Here is an 18,333-nt window from a genome sequence, read left to right as displayed (position 1 = left end):
CAGGTCATGTGGGAGACAAAAGAGACAATTGAGCGAGGGGTAAGGTCACAAGGGTACACATCAATAAGGCAATGCAAGGCGAAATGCGTACGGAGGGCGAAGTGAGAAAGCTCGTCCCTACCGTACGTCACCCCCCTGTCACCTACACTACCCTTGCCCTTACCCCATATTTACAAAATCTACCCATTTACAAATTCGTCACTACTGTCACGTCTTCCCCATATTTCTCCTATACCAAATTCGTCTCCACAATCCCTCTAATCAAAATTTGCCATCACCCAATTCATCATCAGTCCTCATAAGGAGGAAGAGATGGAACAACAAAGCACAATGTCACACCCACGTCATGATGCGTCTCACAATCCAAACATTTGCATCATAAAAAATAATCAAACCATGGCATGGTGTGGAGTACCTGTCACCTCAGGTGAGTGGATGCAGATGGTGCGAGGAGACTTCATCCTAACTACTTTCTAAATGACTTTAACACGCTTTACACTACCCGGGGTCTCTCCCTGCCAATCCATTGGCCAACTTACACTATGGGTTCTAAAAACCAATTCCCATTGACCAAACTGTGGTGCTTCTCAATTTGGGGTCTCACTCCCCCGATTCATCTCCCGGTGCCCTTGCACAATTTCTGGGCTGTGACGTGTAGCTCTCCCAGCAGGTCTACCCATCTGCACACCTCCACCACTGTAGTTGCCACCCGAGCTTACCTAGCTCCTCACCCTAACCTAACTAACTGGGGACAGCCCCTCCTGGCTCTGTCACCCCACTCGGTGCCCTCTGGCACTGGGCTACCCGGGTCCGTCCTCCGGATCCTCGGGCCCCATCCACAACAACTACTACCGGCTCCCAGAGCCCACCTGCGGCCTCACCTGGCCGACATCCTCACAGTGGTGGAGCGCCCAACCAACTACACACACTAACAGGCTACACGCCCAGCCATTTCCACAACACTAACGCACCCATCCAAAGACCATTCTTTCACCCGCACCACAGATGCCAATATCCAACCACAATTTACCTATACCCTCTACCTAACACTTACACTACCCGCCCCGGGTATCCGTGATGGGGGTCCACTCTTCCCCCATTCACACCTTCGCACCATCCACTCCACTCCACAATTTCCACCATACTCACTCCACGACCATCCATTCCAATACTTCAGATATTCCACACTACCATTTATTCCACATAGCCACATACACCTGTTGTTGCACACCTGTGCAATCATACCTGGTGCCACCTGCACCCTCCTTTCTTCCTGGCCCATTTGGTCATCACAATACACAATCACTATCACTCACTCATACACTGCTCCATTCACCTGTTCAGTTGCACACCTGTGCAATCACACCTGTTCAATCCTCACACACACGGCATCATCTCAGCTAACTACTCCCCTCTGAAACTTGCGCTTCCCAGTCGTCCCTTTAAACTATTGCGCTCCCTCGTCATTATAATCCACACTAATCTACCTGCGTCCCCACTACAGGTATCCTTGTCACTAACTAAACCTTAACGTTACCTAATGTCAATCTCTTCTAGATCCCTATCATTATCCAAGCCCTCCCTGGCTCGGTTGTCATAGCCACCCCATAAACTATTGCGCATTTGCCCCCACCCCTGTGAGGGATGGTGGATTTGCCATCCCACCACATCGGGGAGGTCCTACTATCAATTTCGCACACCTAAATCCAACCAATCAAAAATTCTGCCAATCATCTGCCAATTATCAAATTTTGCTTTTTTCTAATTTTGGGTCCGAAACACTAACCTCATCACCCGCCTACTTATTAGATCCTCTCGGTGCGCCAATTCACGTCTACAGCCCGGCTTCGTACAGCCGAGCAATGAACGCGGGTTGTTTTGTGCCAGCGGCTGGATACGTCCCGCATTCGGGGCAGGGACGGGGGCTTACCCGGGCCGAGATCCCACGCACCACCTCGGCGTGGAGCCATCCAATGTCCCGATCTCGACCTGCCGGCACGTCTCAATAGAAAGTGGTCGCCATGACGACCCTTCCTATCGGGCTGCCCGCTCTGCCTAGTGGAGCACGGACGCGGCCGTTCCAAGCGAGGCACAGCGTGGATCGCGTACGGCGGTTCTTTCGAAACCGCCGTGGTTCGGATCCCCGCTGGTTCTCGCGGCACGCGAAGCTGCCCGACGCGCACCGAGGGCCCGATTCGGCTATAAGTCGTTCTAACCTCTAACCCGGTTACCGTCGATGACTCACCTGGATGCTGACACGCATACGCTACCCCTTTCTTGCTCATACCTCCAGCCGTTCCCATGCTCCTCGTACCTTTCCTTACACACCTCGGTACACTCATTCCACTCACCGACTTGGTCACACACCTGACCACCGAACACCTTGGCACACATTCGTCGCTCGCACACCTCACCAACACACCTCTTCGCGCCCCCTCCTCGGTCACCTCCTCTGTGACAATCACAGGTGTGCTCTCACCCGCACACCCAACCACGTGCCTCACGACCAAGTCAAGTGTGCATTCCCACACACGCTCTACCATTCCAGGTGTGCATCCTTCCATTCCAGGTGTACATCCTCGCTCACCTGTCAACCAACTCACGCTCCTTGTCACTCTCACTACTCTCACCTCCACTCTCGGTCGCGCACTCACCCTTACTCTCGACAGCGCACTCTTTCCTCACGCACCTGTCCGTTACACAACTTTCTCGCGCACTCTCCCGTTACATCCTCTGTAACACTCACCACAGGCGTACACTTTCTCGTTACATCCTCTGTAACACTCACCGCACACGCGCTTCGACCAACTCACTCTTGACGGCACTCTCTAGTCGGCGCGCACTTTTTCCTCACACCCCATGGTCGGACATTCTTGCACACCTCTTTTTTCGCACACCTGACCTGTCACACACTTCACCAACGGCCTCTCACGAACACCCGGGTCTAAATCAACCCCCAAGCCGACTGAAGCTTTCCTCACCTCATATACATTGCCGAATATTTCGCCACCCACCTTGGCACCTCGTCTCCGCACCTCTTTTGCCACCTGCAAACTCTTTATTTGGTTAGTGAGCAGCACATTATGAGTTGAGCACCGACCTTGTACCAATTCCATTACCTCCTCCTGGATTTCTCTTAGTTTCTGTCCGTCTCTTCTTAATTTCACTCACCTCTTCTTCCACTTCCTCTAATTTTTGTTTAACCTCTTTTATTTCTCGGTGCGTCTCCTCAAGTTCGTCCTCTAAGGCTACCGTGACCGTCTCTGTGCATCCTCACCTGCCGGTCCTTTGTCTCCATTATCTCTGTCACCTCGTCCACCCTCATTGTCAGTTCCTCACGTACCATCTGACATTGCTTCTGTGTCGTTATTAATTCGTTTTTAATTTCTTTTTGTGTCGCCTTTAACCCTCCTAGTACTGCAGTGTTCCTTTGAACCTGCTCCACTAACTCCGTCTGTCCCTCTGTCAGCTGTTCCACCTCCTCCGTCAGATCTTCTATTCCCCCTTGTAACTTCGCCGTATTATTTCTCACCTCTTTCTCCATACGCTTCTCACCTCGCGTAGCCCCGAGACCTCCTCACTTACACCTCGTCGTATCTCCTCCTTCATCTCCTCCATCTCCTTTGTAGATGCCACCCTCATCTGTCCCAATTCATCCCTCTGAGCATCCAGTTTGGTTTCTACCCCGATTCTCACCTCCTCTATCTGGTTCCCCATCTGTTCGATTTCCCGGGCGGATTGCTCCCCTATTTCCCGCAATTTGTCTTCCATCCTATTTTCTAACCCCATTAACCCATTTTTCACCTCTTTTATCCCATTGTCTAACCCCTCAAATTTCTTGTCTAATTTCTCACCGGTACCCCTCGCTTCGTTCCTTATTTGCTCACCCATTCTGGCTTCCAATCGCTCACTATCAGCCCTCCTTCTGTCTTCCATTTTTTCACTATCAGCCCTCCTTCTGTCTTCCATTTTTTCACTATTAGCCCTTATTCTGTTTTCCATTTGTTCCATACTGTCGTTTTTTTTCTGCATTTCCACCATGAATTGGGCCATGAAGGCTTGTATTTGGGCCGCGCTCATTGGTTCCGCGACCGTGGCCCCCTCAACCACGTGCGCGAGAGCGCCATTTTGTGCGTCTGAAACCTCCGCAACCACATTGCCATTTTTCTCCTCCTCCCTTTCCTCCACATACATTTCCCCGAGGTCCTGGGTCGATTCTACCCCGTCTATCTCTCCCACCGGCATCCCGTCGCCTTGACCAGCCATGGCGCGATTTCAAAATTCGGGTTTTGCTTTTAAACAAAACAAATTTCGTCCGCTCCAAATTTTGACCAAATTATTTTCTAGATGTTTTAAAAATTTGGTTCGGGCCCCGAATCTCACCCCCAGACACCAATTGTTACTGATCGCGGTTTAGGATGTTACTTTGCCGAGCGAAGGCTCCGCGACCGAACAGTTACTCCCCGATTAGAACCCGATTCACCCAGAACTTTGGCCGTATCGCACCGCAGCTGCCCAATCTGGAAAACTCTAAAGCGACCGAAAGAGACGGAAAAGAGAAGAAGACAGAGTACGGAGGAAGAACAGATTTATTATACACACACAAGCAATGGATGGAAGAAGCAGTCACACAGGGAATCGTTAACTTATTCTATTCAATTTACTTAACCCCAGGACAACGATTAGGACAGACGACGTTCACACTTACACGGGGGAAATTGCAGGCAGGGATGGCGGAGGTGGGTTGCTGGAGAGGGAGGCAGGGTCGGAGGTAGCAGCTCTCAATTCCTCGCGTTTTTGGCGGGAAAACCCTCGGTCGCGTATCCGCTGCCGATGCTGTAGACGTCACGCGCTGGCTCGGTCACACCTGCTCCTCTCCTTCTGGTGGAGCCGTCTCCCTCCTCTCAGCGCGTCTCTCCAAAGGTTGTTTCCTTTCCAAGTACCTCTCCTTTTTGGCTTGGAGCGTCTCTCCCCTCACAGCTCACAGTTCAGCTCACAATTGTTACCTCTTCGCTCATCTCCCATCTGGTGAAGCAGTCCCTTCCAGTCGCTTTTATCACTCGGGGCGGGATCAAGCCGCCGGCTGCGAGGGCACGCCTACCGGGTCGCTAACCGCGGTGCTGGTTGGCTGTTAGGGCTGTCCGATTCCTCCTTTGCTCATGACGACGTGCCACGCCTGAGTTGGCGGCTCCTACCCCCCTCTTCTCCGAGATGAGCACATGGGCAATGGCGGCTTGCGGGATTGAACACCACTCGCACCCCTTTTGAAAGGAACTTTGGAGAGCGGAGATGTTTGGGGAAATTGAAAGGGCCTACGCTTATTTCGTTTGATACAATGCAAAGTCAATCTAGTGGGAAACACATATTTAGCCTACATAGAATAAGGAAATACACTATTTAAAAAGATATATCGTGGCCTGTGTGTAAGTTTCATGGAATTAACTAGGAGGACGGCTGCGAACATTATTTACATTACGAGGGTGTTACACACAACAAAACCATACTTTTCACATTCGTTACACTTCCTCCAAAATCGTTACACTCTTCAAAAACCGTTACACTTCTCAAATTCGTTACACTTCTCAAAACCGTTACATTATATTAATGGAATTATTATCTCTGTATATCTCAAATCCATTCGTTTTTAAATAATGCGATCACAGTTTGTTTCAATCTTAGCCTTTCCATACTTGTTATACATTCCCTTTGATCGCAACAATGGAACTATGCTCTGTACTTCAAACAAGACGTCAAGGCCATGCTTCAGGACATCTTCCAGCCCTGCTCTAAAAAAAAAGGGTCAACAGTGACATTTATATAGTTCCCCACTCCTTAACTGCTAGACCTACTTCCTCTGTGCATAAAAGCATTAAGGGACTCAAGATAAGATGTTTTTTCTCCTGTGCTGACTTTTAAAGCTAGCACAACCCTAAGCTCTACCCCTTATCCCCCTACCCCAAACCCTTGGCAAGGAAGCACATGAGGACCAATCCTGTTCTTGCTTTACATCCTCATCTCTCTGCAATCTTCTTTACCATTTAGCGAGCTGTAGAAGCACCCCAGTCACAAACTCTAATTCCAATTAATGAAGCCGAAATAGAAGAAAATAGGCATCTCAGAATGAGTTCTGACATGCAAATGTTAAAGTATTGCATTTTTTATTTTTAACAGAGATAAATAACGATCTTGCATTGTGGATCAATCATCGGTTTAGTCTTCTTACCTACAAAACATCGGCATTCATTGCACTAGCAGAAGACAGTCAAATGTTGTTGTTGTTGTTTCGCATGCAGCCAGTGGCTGCTGGTTGCATTGTTTTTCTGGAAGCGCGTTTGTACCGCTGATGCAGTGCCCCAATTACCAGCGAGCTGGTACTCAATTTGCCGACCTCGGAAATATGACAGGCTGAGTCGACCGCCCCCCCCCCCCCCCCCCTTGGCATTAATTCAACCATCGATTGGGATTCGAACTCAGGATCCCAAGCCAGCACCCGAACCGTTAAGCAAACACAAGGCTTTATAGTCAAATAATGAGGTATCTTGGGTTTCCCAAGACTATTATTCCGAGCCATGTATGAAGTTCACATATTTGAATGTAGAATGAAAACAGTACTTTTCTTTTCAGCAAGGTTGCTTATGAAGACACTGATCAATGGTTTACATGCAATTGCACAAAAAAAAAAAAAAAAATAGTTACGTTTATGAAAACGCCAAACACAAAAAAGATGCACAACATACTCGTTAACCATATGCAACGGGACACTGCATCAGCAGCACAGCCACGCTTCCAGAAAATGATGGAACCAGCAGCCACAGACTGCATAGAAAGCAACAACCATATGCAACCTACCAAACAACACAGTATTGCAGTTATGGAAGACCCCCAGAGAGTTACATCAAACACAAAGGAATCCTGGAGTTTAGATATATCAGTAGTATTTTGTTGAGATAGATGATCTCTCCTCTTGTATGGGTGGCCAGGGATATGTGTTTGCGGTTGTTTAGCAGGTTTGAATTCCCTTTGTGACTCCCCTCCAAACTTTTTCCTCTCCCTCCCTCCCGTCCCACAACCCCCCCCCCCAACCCCTCAATCCCATACCCCTCTTAATCTCTTCCAATCTTCACACCTCTTTTGAGCACATCCATACACACTTTGAAACACACAACCCCACATTTCATGACAAAACCACAATACAAAGCCAAATCATCTATCTGGTGGTACCAGAACATCCAGCACGCAACGGAGCAGTAAGGACCATATATGGGTGGGGTTGTCTGTCAGAGGATGGTGTCCCCGAGTCGGTAGCTCAACCAATGAGCGTGGCTTGACAGTCATGCTCCAATGCAAAGGTAGTGCCGTGAGACTAACCACACCTCGGTCAAGGGCTTTATAAGTCCAGGGAGCCCAGAACTCGAGGTCGTGTACATCCAGCAAGCAAAGTCAGCCAGGGATCCTAAAGGAATGAGCGAAGTGAACGTGAGCCTCTACGCAGGCGGTCTGTTTGGAGCAATCAAGCCATCCGCAGAGCGAGTGCACACCAGTCACAAAGCTCTTTCCCTGGATTGCCAGTGATTACACACCGATTTACACAATCTTTCTCTTGCTTTCCCGATTTTTAATCATTCACTTGGAAAACACAAAGCCATCAACAATTTCTCCTCAACTCGCTCAGAGCAGGGGTACTGATACGCATTCACTATTTCCTCTACACATTACAAAGCATCCAGCACATTTCTCCCTCCACAGCACATTACACCATCACCATCGCTGCTCTCCCCACCCCCATTCCCACTCCCCTTTCCATGTTGAGGGGTCACCAACAAGCCCCACATTTATCTCCCTATCTATCGCCCTCCCATGTCTAATTTCCCAGAGCGAATGAGGTGCCTATGTCTGTAATTTCCATGATAAGGTGATTGTCCAAGGGGCTTACGTGCATAAGGGTAAGACTTTATTGTGCGACACTGCATTGCTTGCAAATATGTGCCATTTGTTAACATGACCTTTCGTTTCCAACCTATCCAATTGTCCTTCTCCACTGGATAGACACTAGTGTGTAAATAGTGCATGGGAGTTTTGCCACTCAGTTTCGCGACAGTCAAACTATGGTCTGCTCAGCCATACTGAATGTAAATGGGAGTGGGGTGTCGAGAGCACGGTTCCCTATCTGGGGGGAACAATGCCAGAAAGGTAACGCGGGAACTGGACGCGAGGACCCTGCCTACATAGATAGTCTTAGAAAGCGTCCTTGGTTGCTTAGCAACCATCATGCAGTGAAGTTAACTGCATCGCCTTCAGGGTCAAAGGTCAGAAAGCTGGTCCAAGAGGCCACTCGTGACCTGACATGCAAACTCGTAACGATATACTCATTAACCAATGCAAAGTACCAAATAACAAACTCTTTAGGCGTTACCATATGCAACATACCAAACAACATATACTCGTTGCCATATATGCAGCATATTCATACGCAACGCAACATACTCATTAACCATATGCAACATATCGTTCGCAACATGCTCGTTACACGAAGGAAAATAAACATATCATTCATTTCTGCTGTCATGATGCATTACATACTAGTACATTGTTGGGATAGGATTTAAAATTGTGCAAGATATTGAAATGTCTATGAACACTGAAATGTTTCAATACATGGACATAGCCTTGCGGGCCCCATGACAATCATGGTTCCCTGTTTGAGGCAATGTTTTTATGGCCGGATGCCCTTCCTGACGCCAACCCTTGGTCACGCTCTTACGATGCGCAGGCATACGGTGTACCTATTCTAAACCGGGTACACCCCCGGGATCATTCATCCCAGCAAGCTGGTACTCAATTTGCCGACCTCGGAAGGATGACAGGCTGAGTCAACCCCCCTGGCGTTAATTCAGCGATCGACCGGGATTCGAACCCAGGATTTTTTTATATATATTTTTTGTATACAAGATCGAGGCTCGTGAAAGGGCGAACATTAATCACACAGAAAGACAAACCGACACATAAAACATATAACATCGGGAGCGGTAGACAAGATGGGGAGAGAGGGGGAAGGACACGAACACAACATTTGAAAGCAGGGACCGAGAGACATGGAGACATCGAGAGATCTGTGGGAGGGAGAGGGCTTTAGGGGGGCAGGCATAGGAAGGGGGGGGGGGTGGGAGAGGTATAAAACATATGGACACTGCCAGGACTTCCAGGAAAGAAGTTGGAATTTCAAACAAGGTGGATCTGGGGTGAATTAGCGGGGGTAGAAAAGATCAAGGTTTTGGATGGGGAAAGATAAGAGATGGTGGTGAACAGCTGTTTTAAAGACCTGGAGGGAGGAGTGGGATTGAAGGGAGTGTGGGAGTTTGTTCCAGAGGCAGGAGAAAAGAGGAATGAAAGAGTGAAGGTGAGCAGAGAGCCGAGATTTCGGCAGTTTAACCATCAGAGGGTTGCTGGCAGATCTTGTGCGACCTGTGGGAATATTTGGGGGACAGAGCACAGAGAGAGCTGGGGGAGCAAGGCCGGAGAGGAGTCGGTAGAAGACAGAAAGACCACCTACCTGCCTGCGGTGAGGGAGTGAAAGGCCCTCAGAGATAGCTTCATCGCGGGAGATTCCAATGATTCTGAAAGCTTTGGTTTCAAGAGCGTGAAGCCGAGCTCGGTGTGAGGCAGGAGCACCGGCACATAGGGGAGAACAGTATTCCATTGAGCTGCGGAGGAAAGCCTTGTATGTGGTGAGGAGCTCAGGTGTGCCTAGGAAGGACTTCGCATGACGGAGGATGCCCAGTCGACGACTGGCTTTGGGGGCCAGCTTGGAAATGTGGTTTTCCCAAGAAAGATCATGGCAGATAGTGAGACCCAAAAGCTTGAGCGACAGAACTTCTTGGAGGGGATTGTTGAGAAAGTAGATGGGAGGGTTGTCCAGTCGATCTTTTCAGAGAGACAAAGTAAGAGTGTGAGATTTGTCAGGATTGAAAGACATGTTCCACTTGTTTGACCAGTCTGTGATTTTGTCCAGGTCTTCAGAGAGTGAGGGGGCTGCAGACTGCCGATCTGAGGGAAGAGGAATGGAGCGGCAGAGAGTGGAGTCATCAGCAAAGAGATAGAGAGGATTTTCCAGAGTCGGAGAGATCATTGATAAAGACCAGAAAAAGCACCGGGCCCAGAACACTGCCTTGGGGAACTCCAGCCTGAACAGGAAGGGGAGATGACAGAAATCCATTCAGGGCCACACGTAGACTATGACCAGAGAGGAAGTGCGCAAGCCATGCATGGAGATTTCCATGGCTACCATAGGAGGAGAGTTTGGTGAGCAGAGCTGGGTGCGGGACCGTATCGAAGGCACGTGATATGTCAAGGGAGACAGCTCTGATTTACTGTTTGGCATTGAGGACCTCCATCCATTGTTGAGACAGCAGAAGCAGCATGTCCAGAGTCGAGTGACCTGGTCTGAAACCAAACCGATGATCAGAGATGAAGCCATTGGAGAAGAGGAAAGATTTCATATCCGAAGCAATGATGGATTCCATGACTTTGCTGATAATTGGGAGCAGGATGATTGGTCTGTAGTTGCAAGGATCTGTTTTTGCACCTTTTTTGTGTAAAGCGGTAATGTTTGCTGATTTCCAGGATGCTGGCAGATGACCTTGAGCTAAAGAGAGGGTGAAAAGAACAGAAAGAGGGTGAGATAGAGCGGCAGAGCAGGATTTTAGGACCCGTGGGCTGATGCCGTCTGGTCCAGTTGCAGAGTCAGAGTCGAGGGTTGACAGAAACTTTTCCACCTTGTCAGGAGGAAAGGACAGAGTCCAGGAGCAGCTGGGTACGACTGGGTACGGTGGGTACAGAGAGGGATGGGTTTGGGACACAAGATTTAGAGGCAAACACAGAGTTGAGGCATTCGGCTTTGTCACGTGCGATGTCAACTGTGTAGCCATTTGAGGTAAGGGAGGGGATGGAGGGGGAACAAACACCAGAAACGGATTTGACCAGACGCCACCAGGATTTGGAGGAAGGCAACAGGTTTGAGAGTTCATTCTTGAGTGTGGAGAGATAGAGCTTCCTGGCACTCCTGAGGGTAGACACACACTTGTTGCGAGCTTGGTGGAAGGAACTGAGATTGCCTTCAGTTGGATTAGCCTTCCAAGAGGCAAAGGCAAGTTGTTTCAGGACAACTGCCTCACCACAAGATTCAGTGTACCATGGACGGGAGGAGGGGTAAGACAACTGAAGACGAGATGGGATAAATCTGTGCATGAGAGAGAGCAGTTTGCTTTGGAAGAATTCCCAGGAAGAATTGATGTCAGAGGCAGTGGAGATGGGAGACCAATCCAGACGATTGATGGCTGCTTGAAGACCGTCCCAGTCGGCCTGAGTGAAATGCCAGACTCGTCGACGCTGAGGAGGCTCTCTGAGAATGGCCAGAGAGATGTCCACTTTGACAAGCACATGATCAGAAGAACCGATTGGAGCAGAAGAAGAGCAGCAGACATTAGCAGGGAAGTTTGTCATAACCAAGTCTAGAAGAGAAGATACTCCATTGGCTGAGATCCGGGTAGGGAAATTGACAGAAGTCCTTTGCTGAGGTGCCATGACTGGTGAGAGAGGAACCCACACCCAACCAGCTGGCATGATGACAGTTGAAGTCACCACATATGAGGAAGAGAGAGTTGGAATGAGTGGATAGAAGTTGGTCCATGTTGTCAGACAGTGAAATGTAAAAGGAGTCATCACTGTTTGGAGGACGGTACAGAACACATATGAACAAAAGGTGGGAGTGGAGAGGAAGCCGTAGCCAGAGGTACTCCTGGGGGTGAGGAGGAGAGAGGGCAGTGCAAGGAGAGTGAGGAAGAGAGTTTTTGATAAAGATAGCCACCCCACCACCAGGACGAGGCTCAGGTCTATCATACCGGAGGAGGGAGTAACCAGGAAGAGATATTAAGGAATCGGAGACATCTTGAAGGAGGAAAGTCTCTGTTAAGCAGATCAAGTCTGGATTGTCAGAAGCAACCTGTATTGAGAGATCAGTCAGGTTTGAGCGAAGGCCCCGGATGTTTGAGGCCCATACCGTTAATGAAGAGAGAGGGGGCGCATCGGATACAGGACAGGGGAGGGGACGAGTAGGGTAAGATGAAGGATGAGAGGGGGAGGTAGGGAGAGCAGTTGATAGTGTGTCAGAGATTACAGAAGAGTTCCAAGAAAGGGAAGAATGAGGAGGATGAAAGGTTTGATGGTGAAGGGATGAGGCACAGTGAGGGGTTGTTTGAGGGGGGGGGGGGGCAGAGGAAAGTAGAAGGTTGGGTGGGGGGGTGGAGGTATGAGATAGAAGGGAGATGAAGTGGGGAGGAGGCAGCTTTGAGGAGGGGGGGGGGGAGGAGGGAGAATTGGAGAGGAATGGTATGGGGGGAGATTTGAATGGGAGGGGTTGGGGGGGAGTTTTGAAGGGGAGGAGTGAGGGGGAGTTTAGGAGGAGAGGGGCAAAGGGGGAGTTTAGGAGTGTAGGGGCAAGGGGGGGATTTGGAGGGGAGGGGCAAGGGGGGAGTTTAGGAGGGGAAGGGCAAGGGGGGAGTTCAGGAGTGGAGGGGCAAGGGGGGAGTTTAGGAGTGGAGGGGCAAGGGGGGAGTTTAGAAAGTGGATGATTAATGAAAGACGAACATTGATTACAAATTGGGTTTGTTGTGATTTTCAAGTTAGCAATCCGATTCAGAACGACGGAGGAGGGGTGGAATGAATGTGAATTTAGACCATGTAGTGAGGGAGACGTATAAGAGATTGAATTTCTTTTTTTTGACGTGGAATGAGTTGGAGAGGAAATTGAAAAAAGCCTTTTAAATAGGAAGAAAAACAGCGTGTTGTAATATACCACTGAATAAAACACTGAAGGGGAAAGTTTAAACATATTTAAATAATATTTAAACAGAACCGTGAACAATCTTATATGCACAAAATACCAAAGGGGGGAGGGCCGAGGGACCACCACGAGTCACGTGAACAGGGAAAAAGGTGGATGGCAAGGAGATAATGGGGGCGGGGCGAACAGCACACCTCTACAGAAAGTACAGGATGAGACAACAGCACACGTGGAGAAAGGAAAATAAATGTTTTTGGTTTTTTTTTGTTTGGTTTTTTTTGGGCGGGGGGGGGGGGGGATTTAAAACGTTAGACAAAGAGTATTATGTTCGGGGTAGAAGGGAAAAAACTAAGCCAAGCAAAACACGATGTAGGGGACTTAAGTTAACAAACACCGACGGGGGTACAAGGCCGCACACGCGGAGCAGAACATGATTAATTAATTACGAGTTACAGGAAATTCAAACCAAAACTAACTATAAACAAACAATAATGCATGGACGATAAAATAACGAGTTGAAATTTGACAAACACACGAAAACACACACACGTGTTTGACAAACACACGATCCTAGGATCCCAAGCCGGCACCCTAACCGCTAAGCCAACACCAGGCTATTTTGCGGATGATATATATATATGTATGTATATATATATATATATATATATATATATATATATATATATATATATATACATATATATATATATATATATATATATATATCTGAGAAATAGTAGAAACTCCACAGTACGAGCAGGGCGTCTCATTTGCATTAAATAAATAATCGGGAGATTAAATCAGACGCGGACGTAGCTTCAGGACGGCCGATCTTTAATTCTCGACCAACAAAGGTCTTCTTCTTCGTCGTCCCCAGGTTCAGCGGAAGGACCGACTAAGAAGAAAACCTTTGTTGATCGAAAGCTTGTCGAGAATTAAAGATCGATCGTCCTGAAGCTACGTCCACATCTGATTTAATCTCCCGATTATATATATATATATATATATATATATATATCGTATATATATATATATATATATATATATATATATATATATATATATATATATATCGTATATATATATATATATATATATATCTCTCCAGGTAAATAAATATACTTTCTGCATGTGTCTGGGCTTTGATTTCTATCCTTTCCTCTCTCAATTTGCCTTTCCTGTTTTTAGCTGTTCGCTTCCCTTCTCCCTCCATTTTTCAGTCCTACCTCTCCCCGCGTCACGATACAGCCTGCTCTAATTTCTCTCTCTTTCTCTCCCTTTCTTGTATCTCATCTCTCCTCTTATTTTGTGTAATTTCACTTGTGATAAAAAATATATTGTCTTTTTCATGGCTAATGTATCATCTTCTTACTCTCTTCCCCGCCCCTCTCCTCTACCTCCTACTCCGCGATCGATACAGAGACCTTCGAACTACAGCCAAGAAAGCAGCCCGAATTCCGCTTGCTTGCTAAAATGGCCGCCACTCTGCTCCATTGCGTACTTCACCGAATTGAACGCGGTTGCGCACGAGTAGCCTATCTTGCTCCGCTTTACGATCTTTGTAGTAGAAACTTGGTGAAACTTCGTGAAAACCGAGTACTCCCTTTCAGCGTGCGTCACTGCCGAGCCCCCTTCAGTGCCCGGCAATGACGTTTTGCAATGCCTGGAGATGGCATAGGAAAGGAACGGTGTACAATACTGTACTGTCAAAGTTGTGAGAGAGGAAACACGACTTGTTTGTCATTAAGGTTGATGGAGTTCAGCTCCGAAAATGAGGAGGATGATTTGTAATTGCCAGCATTGTGACATTAAACAAGCTGACCTCTTTTCAAATTTCCATTTTTCTTTCCTGATGGCTTATTTCTGTATCAATCTTGTTCACCCAATGCCCTATTGTTAACGTGGAAGAGATGTACGAGACTCTCAGGTTCCAAGTCAAACCTTTATAAAACCACAACCTGGTGCAAGCTCTCCAAAACCCCTTCTGGGAAACCCAGTTAAACCAAAGCTAAAGTGTATTCACATCTTACGAAACCAAAGGCAAAATGATGCCGCTACACTACTCTCCCTCCATGTGCAATAATCATATGGAATGCACAAAAAGTACAATATGGTGCAGCGGAAGAGGCAGATATGTCACAGGGGGGCACGGGCAAGGACGTCACAGGGGGGCACGGGCAGGGACGTCGCGCAAGGGGGCACGGGCAGGGACGTCGCGCAGGGGGGCACGGGCAGGGACGTCGCGCAGGGGTGCACGGGCAGGGACGTCGCGCAGGGGTGCACGGGCAGGGACGTCACGCAGGGGTGCACGGGCAGGGACGTCGCGCAGGGGTGCACGGGCAGGGACGTCGCAGGGGTGCACGGGCAGGGATGTCGCAGGGGGGGGTGGGCAGGGACGTCGCAGGGGGGGGGATGGGCAGGGACGTCGCAGGGGGGGGGGATGGGCAGGGACGTCGCAGGGGGGGGGGGATGGGCAGGGACGTCGCAGAGGGGGGGGGGATGGGCAGGGACGTCGCAGGGGGGGGGGGATGGGCAGGGACGTCATAGGACAGGGAATGAAGTCAGAAGGACAGAAAGGCAGAGACAGCACAGAAACATGCAAGGATGAGATGGGGTGAGCCATCCAGGAAATACTTGCATTTCACTACAAGTGATGTTTTCTACATTCACACATCATATTGCCAGAAAACTGACAATCAAGATTCCTGTTATGACCATAATTTTCTTACATTATTGGGTTAACCACAAGTATAAATCAAATGATCGCAGGAATGATGGCAAGATTCCTAAATTCCAACTTGCAATTCACCCTCAGAGGTCACATTGTGAGCGGCAACATTGCTTGATCTAATGAGATTGCTGCTGTGTGAAGATTCTTTCTTTTCTACGAAATTGAGGTTGGTGGAAGAGCAAGGCATCAGAGGGAAAAACGGCAATGTTTTTGCCTTACTGACAAGGCAATGAATGAACAGGAAAATAGGAAGGGGAGGAAAAAGCAAAAGACTCAAAGAAGGCCTAAACAAGCGTGAATGGCCCTGGACAAGGATATATGTGAATGCACGAGATGCGTAAATACCAACCATTAGCAAAAATTTAAACAATACACTTACGAAACAGGTATCTTCAGCTTTCAGAGGGCCTCTCAGAACAGAGAAAATGGTGTCTAGCCATAAAGAAGCCTGGAGCCGGAGTTCTTGTAAGTTTTTATCTCAAGGGTTCGCAAATGCTTTGTTCATAAAAATGCTTGCAAATTATCTCTGCGAAGACTGTCCAAATGGTCAAAAGGAAGTTCTGTGTTGATGACAAGACAAGGATAACTTCCATGATGACTAGTGATGTCACATTTATGTCGCAAAAGCCAAAATTCATGTCGGGCCTATTTAGACCTATTTAGACCTATTATATCCACGCTAGCGGGGAAAATGGCCTTAAAACGATCATTCATTCATTCATTCATATCTGATTATAACCTAGAATTCAGTTCGAGAAGGAATGGCATTGCATGTGTTGAATAGCAATTATCATGTTGATAGCTCCAAAGTAGCAGTTATGGGGGTGCAAAAATTAAATATTTGTTCATTTCCACCAATTGAAAGATTAGTTCATTGTTACAGTACACACAAACCAGAGCCATCGATTTAAACTGTGTTAATACATGAATGATATGAAAAACAACGCTTTGTATTGAAATTGCAAACAACACCTGAAAAATCCCCATCAAACACTGGATTTTTAACCTAATTTGAGTGACAAATATTTAACCTAATTAGCACAAGCGGTGCAAAAAATGAAATTTGGCAGAAAATTAGGGTTGGGTTAAACTTCCAAAAAACCCTCCTGGTTAAAGTTCTAAAATCCAGGGTAGCTGCACACCTCAACTCTACTTGTGTATGTAGGTGTGGCATAAAGAGCTTATTAATACTTGATTGGTTTCGAGTTTCTGAAAACAACATTTGTGCACAACTCTATCTGCAGATTTGGCAAATCCAGATATCTCAAGAATGATTAATTTCTACTTCAAACTCATTGCGACCGGTCACACACACATTTACAATATATTGTCGGGTCAAAGGCTCACGAATGTGACACGCCTCTACACCGGTGACCTAATGTCTCTGTGAACAGCTGAACGATCTTTTACCTACGACCCACAATATTGGCGAGGTGCGATGTGGTGGCGTTTTCACCCCAATGCGTAACCAATTTGAAATAGTGCCGGAGCAAAGAACACAGGATGCAAAAATGCACGAGATGCTCTATATAATTAAAATGGGTTTTATTAATGAATACTACAGGGAGAAGGGTGGACAAGATGGTATGGCAAGACGGAACAAATCAGGAGGTCGAGAGACAAATAGGGATTAAGGGGCAAGCCAACTTGTATACAAAGAAATTAATAAAACCGAACCTCCTCATGACATCAAAGGCAACACCAAACTAAACACAGGGTATAAAGGGGCAGGCGAGAGCTTGTTGAAGCAAGAGCTGGTTGGGGTCCCACAGGGGTGGGCTGAAGCAACTTGGCCCCGAACGCTAGGATAGACAAGGGTGATGAAGGAAGGTGCAGATCCAAGTTCCAAATAACAGTGATCCACAAAGGTCAGGTCTTGCGCGTCCGCTGTCATGTGCAGCTCTGACCACACTCCCGGTGTTCAAAATCAGTCCGATCCTCCCAGAAAGTGGCAGGCCCCGTGGTTAGGTGACACCTTGTCCTCGCCATTCCACTCCACAGGGCATGTCCATGTAGAAACTTTTACCCCTTCAGGGCTTCTGCAGCACATCTCGCTGCCATGGCCTATGCACATGTGCCGACATCTTCAAATGGTGCGAAGCACTTGCCTTGTGCTGTCGTTTCACAAACCCTCCAACCAGCCCCACCTTTCAAACAGGAGGCTTTAAACAACACAACTTACTATCTTAAAAGTTAACACTAACTGTCTCCTAGGTGCACATATTACAGACAACGAATATAGGGAGGAATCTAGGCTATGCGATTAAATGGCCCATGCTGCACTTACACCACAATCTAGCAATGGACTTCCCCCACCCTTCCTCTCCACGTAACAATATAATATACAATATAATATAATGGGTGATGCGCGATGTGGCACGACACCGCGCATGCAAGACGCGGCACATGTGTGTATATGGGTTGAAGACTCCGTTTCATCACAGCATTGTAGGCATTCAGCCTCAGAATAGCTTGGCTTGCTACCATAGCTTCTTAATACTCTTCGGATTGCACAGTAAAGTCAGAATCTGAGGTGGGTTTGTTATCTTCGCATGCACTAGCTTGAGCTGGCATGTAGTCGATGTAAACCCAGGATGTGCACTAAAGCTTTGGGGATAAAAAGAAAAGTGAAATGGAGTATTGCATTTAGTTTCTCAAGAGATATAGCTCATATGTTGCAAAGATCTGCACAGATATTAAAGACTTGAAAGTTGCTGGTACAACATATTAAAAGTAAATGTCCAAGACAAACTCGATCCGGTAG

The 18,333-nt window shown here is 47.6% G+C and overlaps 1 protein-coding gene across 5 annotated transcripts in view; it reads right to left on the bottom strand.

Annotated features, from left to right (window-relative positions):
• The window catches only part of LOC137437008 (sorting nexin-5), a 128,808-nt gene that overhangs the window by 32,378 nt on the left and 78,097 nt on the right, over positions 1 to 18,333 (bottom strand). The gene's annotated exons all lie outside the window — the stretch shown is intronic.

This window comes from Myxine glutinosa, chromosome 11, assembly GCF_964187855.1.
Source record: "Myxine glutinosa chromosome 11, kmMyxGlut1.1, whole genome shotgun sequence".
Taxonomy (NCBI): domain Eukaryota; kingdom Metazoa; phylum Chordata; class Myxini; order Myxiniformes; family Myxinidae; genus Myxine; species Myxine glutinosa.
Note: the sequence above shows the minus strand (reverse complement) of the source record. Positions and strands in the feature narration are given on the sequence as shown.